The sequence below is a fragment of the Gekko japonicus genome, unplaced genomic scaffold (genome assembly GCF_001447785.1).
Source record: "Gekko japonicus isolate JY-2015 unplaced genomic scaffold, Gekko_japonicus_V1.1 scaffold8, whole genome shotgun sequence".
In the NCBI taxonomy this organism is placed as follows: domain Eukaryota; kingdom Metazoa; phylum Chordata; class Lepidosauria; order Squamata; family Gekkonidae; genus Gekko; species Gekko japonicus.
In genome coordinates this window covers 1362017-1371558 of record NW_015167057.1, presented here as the reverse complement: position 1 = coordinate 1371558, position 9542 = coordinate 1362017, and positions in this window count along the sequence as shown.

The window sequence follows — 9542 nt, the reverse complement described above, 5'->3', positions numbered from 1 at the left end:
CTCAAACTCATCTCTTGATGTGTGCAACTGGTCTGCCAATGATGAATACAAATCTGCACATGTTTGCAAGATCACATTTTCACTTTGAAGAAGTTGACTTGTTCTATGTTTCATTCCAAAAATTGAGCATGAACACAAATTCCAGTTCTTGCATCTTGTTTGGAATATTCTTTGCCTCCCTTCTAGTGTCACCTTTTTGCAACTGGTCATCTGATAAATCTTCCAAAGCTTCCAGAATTTTGAAGAAAGAGTTCATAATTGCTGCAGTTGCCACAGCCTGTGCTTCCCATTTGGTGTCTGAAAGTGATTTCAACACTTTTTCATTTCCAATGCAATCTTTGAGAATTCTCAACCGAGCAGTTGAGGCTGAAAAGAATGTGTAGAGCAGTTGTACAGTGGAAAAGAAATCTACTGCAACTTGACAGCAATCCACAGCACTTTGTCCAACTAAATTTAGTGAATGAGCTGCACAGGGTACATAAATGGCAAACTGATTTGCATGCAAAAGTTTTTGCTGCATGCCATTGTAACGTCCAGACATGTTGGCAGCATTGTTGTATGACTGCCCTCTGCATTTAGCAAAATCCAATTTACAATCATCACATAAGTACTTCAACACCTGCTGTGCCATGGCTTCACCAGTGTGGTTTTGTAATTCCAAAAATGTGATAAATCATTCAACTGGCTGTCCATCTTGCAAGTATCTGAGCACTATGCTCAGTTGGTCAACATGTGAAAGATCAGACGTTGAGTCCACAGACAGACTGAAGTACCCAGAAAGATTAATTTTGTCAATGATGACGGAGTGCACTTTTTTTTTCTCTTTTGCTATTAACAGAATAATAAGTTCCTCACATATCATTTTGGACTGGTACAAAGGGTTGCCTTTTCCAGCATTGCCATACCGTGATATGTGAGCAGCCAAGAATGGGCCAAACCGACTTATCAATTCGAGTAGCCCCAAATTATTCCCATTATTGAGAGACCTACATTTTTCCACTTTTCCTTGGAATGCCAGTCCTCATTCAGCCAGTGTGCAAATGGCTGCTACAACACGCCGAAACACATTCTCCCAGTAATTGCACTCCTCTTCAATTTGTTTTTCCAGTGGCTGTGTCAAGCCTAAGCCTTGTTTCCGAGTTAAATATGTCAACATGGCATCTTGGTGAGTTGTACTTTTTTCATGGTTGTCAATTACAGCAGTGTTTCACCATCGCCAGTCACTGAATCCCTCATTTCTAGCAAAATGCATTGACCCTTTGGGCCCAAATAGTTTTCAAACAAAACAGTAAACTGATCCTTTTGAAGGAGAGTACAACAGCCATTCTTTCTTGTAGTGTTCACCATTGGCTTTTATTCCAAAAAATATCTTTGAACAGTATCTCTTTGGATTCCCATTGATGAAATTGCGACATGATTTGTCAAATGGCCCATTGTGGTGCTGACATTCACTGGGTCCACAAGCAACCCAATAAGTCACATAATCACCATAAAATTCATCCCACAACCCTGGGTCCTTAGCTTTGTTCATTTCATCCTTGGTCAGTTCTTTAAACTCCTTGGACAGTTCAAAAGCATTTACACATCTTGTCACGGAAGTGGGTCCAGGTTGTGGCACTTCATCATGTGCAACGTCATCATGAAAATCTGGCCTTGCATCAACACTGCCTGTTTCTGATGAAGGAGATAGATTTGATTCACTTCCTGTCCCTGAAGACTGACACTGGTTTTGATCTAGATCATCTTTCCCTGCAGTTTGCAAGAAGAAATCTGTCAGCTTTCCTGTCTTGGCTACAACAGACAGATTCTTTTGCTCATTCTCTTTTGCACATTTTCTCTTTTGTGTACCACTCAACTGAACACGCTTCATTTTTGACGTTTACATGGGGCTGAAATTAAAAAGGGACAGATAGGGTCATTGAAATGACTGTCATGACAACTGAATTTGGCTCCATCATTTTACTTTTAAACATAGCCTATGACACTGCACCTCACCAACAAAAAATAGAAGATAACCCTAGGGTGCACTAGTTTTATCATTTTTTAAATGATCAATGTGCACTAGTTTTATCATTTTTAAAAAACAAATCTTCATCAAAGTCAAAATCAAACAAACTTCAGTATCTTAACATCTGAACACTGATACAAATTTTTAAATGTATATTTGGTTCAACTTAATTAGCTAATATGTTTGAGTCCAGTGGCACCTTTGAAACGAACAAAGTTTTATTCAAACGGTAAGCTTTTGTGTGCAAAGCAGCCTTCTGCAGACAAATGGAAGTGTGCTTTGCACACAAAAGCTCATACCTTGAATAAAACTCTGTTGGTCTTAAAGGTGCCACTGCTGGACTCAAACTTTGTTCTGCTGCTTCAGACCAACGCGGCTGCCCCGCCTGAATTTAGCTAATATGCTGTTGTTCAGGAACTCTGATCCTACCCACCCTCAAAGTAATCCTACCATGCGGTGTGAAATGGGAACTTATTTTTTCCCCCAGCCCTAGTTTTATTTTGTTTATTTATTCATTTTTATTTATTTATTTTAGTTAACTTAATAGCCCGCTCTCCCCAAAGCCGTCTCAGAGTGGGTAACATCAAACCATAAAATACAATTTTAAAAACCTTTAAAACAGCACACTATTACAATAAATACAATAAATGCAGTAAAATACAATATAGATTCAACAATTCTATAATATTCCAGATGGCATACGGAGGGGCAATGTTCAGACAACTGCAAGGGGAATGGGGGGAGGGGAGAGACACAAGGGGAAGGGGAAAGAAAGAAGAGGGGGAGGCCAAACTTGTTACCGGCGAAGGCCCAGTGGAACAATTCGTTTTTGCAGGTCCTGCGGAATTGTACTAAATCCTGCAGGGTCCTGATCTTCCTTGGAAGAGTGTTCCACCAGGCCAGGACCAAAAAAGCCCTGGCCCTGGTCAAGGACAGATGGACGCTCTCTGGGCTGGGGACCACCAGTAGATTTCTATCACTCAAGTGTAACATAGGGTTTTCTCTCAAACACTATAGCGTCCCCCCCCCCGCCACATGCCCTGCATGATGACATTATCTCCAGGTGATGTCATCATGCCAGGCATGTTGGCGTGGACGGGACTGTTTGGGGGTGGGGCTTCACCCACCGGCCAGCTGAGTGGTGGAGGATTGGGGATCCCAAAAGCGGGTAAACCCCAGCCCCCATCGGGGGGGTGATAGCCCTTGTGTAACATTCTATGGGGGACATACCAGGACAGGCAGTCCCAAAGGTATGCTGGTCCTTGACTGTCAAGAGCTTTAAAGGTCAGCACCAAAACCTTGAACTTGATCTGGTCCACAATCTGGAGCCAATGCAGCTGACAGAGTGCCGGTTGGATATGTGCTCTAAAGGGTGTTCCTGTTAGGACCCTTTCAGCTGCCTTTTGAACCAGCTGCATTTTCTGGATCAACCTCAGGGGTAGCCCTACATAGAGCGAGTTACAGTAATCCAATCTAGAGGTGACGCATGGATCACCGTGGCTAGGTCAGAGGGTGACAGGCATGGGGCCAACTGTTTGGCCTGACAGAGGTGGTAAAATGTCAGCCTAACCATCTTTGTGACCTGGGCCTCCATTGAAAGGGAGGCAACCAGGATTGCTCCCAGACTCTTGATGGACATTCCAGCTGGTCAATAGCATCCCATCAAGACAGGGATGTTGGCAACCCAGCTCAGACACAGAACCTCCATCTTCACTGGATTTGGTTTCAGCCTGCTCTGTTTTAGCCAACCAGCCACAGCTTCCAGACCCCTGGCCAGATGGTCTGGGGTGGCCTCTGGCCGGCCGCCCATCAGTAGATAGAGCTGGGCATCATCAGCATACTTGTGACACCTCAGCCCATGATCCCACACCAGTTGGGCAAGGGGGTACATACATATGTTCGATAACATTGTGGAGAGGATAGCCCCATGAGGGACACCACATACCAATGGGCAACGCAGAGACACCCCCCCCCCAGCACCACCCTCTGTCCCCGACCTTGGAGAAGGGAGGTAAACCACCATAAGGCTGTCCCCTGGACCCCTACGTTGGCAAGGCGGTGGGTCAGAAGATCGTAGTTCACCAAGTCAGTCACTGCCGACAGGTCAAGTAATATCAGCAGCGCTGACCCACCTCGATCCAGCTGCCTGTGGAGATCATCTGTGACAGCGACCAAAGTTGTCTCCATCCCCTGGACAGGGTGGAACCCAAAATGGAAGGGATCCAAGGCTGAGATTTCATCCAAGAAAGCCTGGAGCTGCACCGCTACCGCTCTCTCAACTACCTTTCCCAGGAATAAATGGTAAGTTCGATACTGGGTGGTAGTTGGCCAGATCACTAGAATCTAAATATGGCTTCTTCAAGAGTGAGCAAACCACTGCCTCCTTTAGACAGATGTATAATGTCCACCAGAGGCATCCGCGTTCCGTCACCACCGGCCTTAACCAGCTGTGATGGACACGGATCAAAGAGGCAAGTGGTGGTCTTCACAGCACAGCATCCAGGATCTTGTCTACCTCAGCCCGTGAGAGCAGGCTGAATTGGTCCAACAGTGGCCTCACGCAGTTGTGTGCATGCAACAACACACACACAATAACGACGTAGTGTTAAAGGGTGCTCGCTCTAATGAGACTGGGGATGATCCACTTAAATTCAGAGCATACATAACAATACGTAATAGAGGGCACTGCTTTAAATCCAGTTTAAGAAATAGCTTCGTGTAAATCCAACCCAGGAGAGGACAGGGATGATCTGATACGCATTTAAATTCAGGTGGGGTAGCCGTGTTGGTCTGAAGCAGCAGAACAAGGTTTGAGTCCAGTGGCACCTTTAAGACCAAAAAGGTTTACGCAAGGTATGAGCTTTTGTGTGCATTTGAAAAAGTGTGCATGCACATAAAAGCTTATACCTTGAATAAACCTTTGCTGGTCTTAAAGGTGCCACTGGACTCCAAATTTGACATGCATTTGATTGAGAGGCGATTTCAGAGCACGGGGGTGTGGAGAGAGAGGAGGAACAAAAATCTCACAGGCAATTTTTAAAAAGTTTTATCTGTGAAATGGGATTCTCAAAGTGGGGATACAAGAAGGGGTGGAAAGGGGGGTGTCTGTCTTTTTGGTTCCTTTGTGTTTCCACTGCTCTCTACTTGCTGCTTTCCAGAACTTACAGTAGAAGTCGCTGTGGTGCAAAGAAAACGGCTCCCGCGCTGCTCCTACATCTAAGGAGCTGGCGTTCATGCCTGCCTGTCACAGCTGCCCGGCTTAACTTCTCTTTCCCATAAACTCAGCTGAAGATGCTGATTATGTTTAAACTGGGGGAAGGAGAAACCCCCCTGCACATGTTCAGAGGTATGGACCGCAGATGAATGAACAGAAAATGCAAAAACGTGGAGGTCAACAAGTCTCCTGAATTAACGCAGATGTTCTTTGCATACAGGACACACAGTTTATACTTTCGTGAGGTTTCTAACAAGATTTTTCTCCCCTCTCCCCCAGTCGATTTGAAATGCTTGTTTACATCGTTCTGAATACCCCTTTGGAAAAAGCCTTGATGGAGCGGGGTTAGACCGGATCTGTCTGCTGGTGTTGCCTAACTGCCTGGCGGCATCCGTTCTCCGGGGTAGGTGATGAAATGCCCCTTCAGGTCTCATTAAGAAGCAAACAGGCCAGCGTTGCCAAGGAGAAGGCAGCAGTGTGGCTGGTTGCTAGGAGACACGGGTCCTATCGTGACAACAGGGCCAGATCCCAGGAAAGATGTCATCACAAGGCCCGCACACGGTAGGTGAGAAGCTGAAGTGCTGGAGGCCTCAGGCATCCCGGTCTCCCTGCAGCTCAGTAGTGACCACCGAAGCAGTTACCATAGCAACTAGCAGGCCATTTTAGACACTCCAGGAGGTAGGGGGTCGGATGATCCCTAAACAAAGGAAACAAGAGGGATGGATCTGGAGGGGCCGGGAACTCTTTCTATCCCAGACCTTGCTGTTTCCGCCTTCACAAAGACATACCCGGAATGGATAATGGATGATGTCACCCAAACCCTGATCCATTCAAGGAACTGAGAGTTACCACCTATTAATAATAGTAATGATATAAAGGAGATAGATTCAGGTGGGTAGCCGTGTTGGTCTGAAGCAACAGAACTTAGTGCTCAGGTCTGTTTGTGACTTTTGCATTTGTGTGCTAATTTGATGCTATTCCCATCTGACCAGCTGCTTTCATCCAATCTCGGCTATACTTATTGCCCAGTTACGTGTCTGTAACTAGCCCTTCCTGGCAATTAACCTCCTGCCCCCTCTACCTGTATGTAATGGTTGAGGAAGTCTTATTTCAGTGTATCTGAAGACGGGCACATGAAAGCTTATACCCAGAATTAAACGTTGTTGGTCTTAGAGGTGCCCCTGGACTCAAGCCTTGTTCTGTATAAAGGAGAGCCAGTGATAGCATGTCAGAGGAGAATTGTGGAGTCCCAGGTGTGCACCCTCACTCTGCCATGGATGCTTGCTAGGTAACTCTGGGCTGGTTGCTCTGTCTCAGTCTACCCTACCTCGCAGGCTTGTTGTCAGGACAAAACGGAGGAGAGGAAAGTGAGGGAAGCCACTCTCGGCCCACACCGGGGAGAAATGAAGTAAGTAAATACATAAAGTTTGCCAGGCAGAGGCATTTGCCCATACCAGCCTCCCACCCTCAAATCAACAACATCCAGATGATGATGAGTCTCATAATTGTGTTCTGTTTCCAAAGGGAATACGAGCCTGCATAACGCTGCCTTGCCAAGACCACTGATCCATCAAGATCAGTATTGTCTGTTCTTAATACTTACCTGGCAAGGGAGACAACCTTGATCACGAAGGAGGTTTTCCCAGAGTGAGGCTCATCCATTGCACTCCGCGTGTTCCGGCCCCTGCGACTTCCCCAAATGCCCAGGCTAGCCCGATCCCATCAGATCTCAGAAGCTAAGCAGGGTCGACCCTGGCTAGTATTTGGAAGGGCGACCTCCAAGGAATACCAGGATCATGATGCAGAGGCAGACAATGGCAAACCAGGTCTGAAATGTCCCTTGCCTGAAAAACAAGACTAGCTCACCACCTAGTGGTGCATAATGCTAAAAAGAGCTAGAACTTCTGGCTGCCAGACAGCCTTAGGATCTTTTGGCTATACTACACACAATGCCATGTGATGATGATAATAATAATAGTGATGTCAAAACCATAGAGTTTTGCCCAAAACCTAGAGCATAGCCCCCAACGTCGGAAATGTGATGACGTCACTCCCAGGTGATGTCATCGTGCTGGTGGCGCTGCTAGGGGGGTTCTCTGGGGTGGGGCTTCCCCGCCGGCCAGCTGGGCCATGGCGGATTGGGCCCCAAAAAACTGGGAGATCCCCTGGCTCCACCAGGGGAATGGCAACCCTATTTCAACTAGAGATGCCAGGGATTGAATCTAGGAACTTTGGGTGCCTCTGTGTGCACACAGTGTGCATTTTGCTCAGAAACAAAGTCATGAGAGTATATCTACATGCTTTGGGGATGAGTGGACAGATGCCAGCCTCAGCCTCTCTCCCTTTACAACCTTGAGCATGTAAAGAATTCATTTCCCTTGCTAGTGAATGACCTTAGCTCCTTACTCATGTTAAGCCACTACCCCGTTACATGTGACTCCTTAGCAGGAGGTTTGACCCCTTCCGTTGTAGAAATTTGCAATTATCAGTTTAGTACTCCAAATTATAAAGGTGTAAGGGTTTCCCCTGCTCGAAAGCCAGTTGAATCCGACTCTAGGGGGCAGTGCTCATCTCCGTTTCCAAGCCAAAGAGCCATCGCTGTCCAAAGACTTCTCCATGGACATGTGGCCGGCATGACTGACCACTGAAGTGCATAGAACGCTATTACCTTCCCACTTAAGTGGTACCTATTTATCTACTTGTAGTTTCTTGCTTTTGAACTGCTAGGTTGGCAGGAGCTGAGGTCAGAGATGGGAGTTCACTCTGTCACGTGGCACTCGGGTATTGAACTGCTGAGCTACTGACCTTCCGGTCTGCAACTCAGCATCTTAACCTTTGAGCCACCACGGCCCAAATCATAGCTTTGTTGTTATTCTGAGAATCAGCATACAACACTTAATTTTTAGCTAGCTCGAGGCTTTGATGCTGGGCATGATTCAAATGGCTTTTTGCTTAGGTTTTTAGTGTTTTTTAGTGTGTGTTTTTCTGGACAGGCAGGTCAGTTTAATTTATCTACCAAGAACCAGAATTTTAAACCTGCACGGGCAGACGCCTGTCATTTGCTCACCAGATAATGAAACAGTGAAAGGAACACTGGAGACAATTCTCAGGGTTAATAACCAAATTGAGACCTGGCTTATAAAGGTTTACCATGAAAAGATGCCTGCTCCTTGGGAAGAAAGCAATGGCGAACCTAGACTGCATAATAAAAAGTAGAAACATCACCCTGCCAACAAAACTTCATATGGTCAAAGCAATGGTATTCCCAGTAGTACTGTATGGCTGCGAGAGTTGGACTGTAAGGATGGCTGAGCACCAAAGAATAGATTCTTTTGAATTATGGTGCTGGAGAAGACTCTTGAGAGTCCCTTGGACTGCAAGGAGATCAAATCAGTCAATCCTAAAAGAAATCAACCCTGACTGTTCCCTGGAAGGCCAGATACTGAAGCTGAAGCTCAAATACTTTGGCCACCCAATGAGAAGGGAACACTCACTGGAGAAGACCCTGAAGCTGGGGAAGATTGAAGATCAAAGAAGACAGGGACGGCAAAGGATGAGATGGTTAGACAATGTCATAGATGCAACGAACATGAAATTAAGCAAACTCTGGAGCACGACGGGAGACAGGACGGTCTGGTGTGATGTGGTCCGTGGGGTCACGAAGAGTCGGACTTGACTGTGCGTCTGAACAACAATATAAAGCAACAGGGAAGCAAATTGGAGTAAAACACAAGGAGAAAACTTTCTAATTCTAAACCTACAATCCTAAACAAAAACCCATTGGAACTGAACTCTACTGACTTCCTAGGTCAGGGATCCCAAACCTTTTCGATCCTGCCAGGCCGCTTTGGAATTCGGACGCAGGCTGGCGGGTGCTGCTGCAAAATGTCTGCCACAGGGGGTGGAGCCCACCACAAAACATCAGGGATAGAGGTCATGCGTGGCTAGTAACTCTTCGACATTTCAATCAGAAATGACGACTGAACGAACATAGTCTTTCAAAATGCCTTTTTGCACACCCACAGCTGAAGTTGTGCAGTGAAGATCCTTGTGTTGTTGTGGTAGCTACTCCTACTGAAGGAATGGGTTTTGGAACCACATGGCTGAACAGATCTCCAGTGGTCATTTAGAACTCCTGTGGGCAAAAGCCCTACCTAGCCCCACCCACTCTCAAAACACACTTGGCAGGCACCAGAGAAGGAGGAGGAGGAGGAGGAGATTGGATTTATACTCCGCCCTTCACTACCCGAAGGCGTCTCAGAGCGGTTTACAATCTCCTTTCCATGTGAGGTAGGTGGGGCTGAGAGAGCTCTTTTGAGG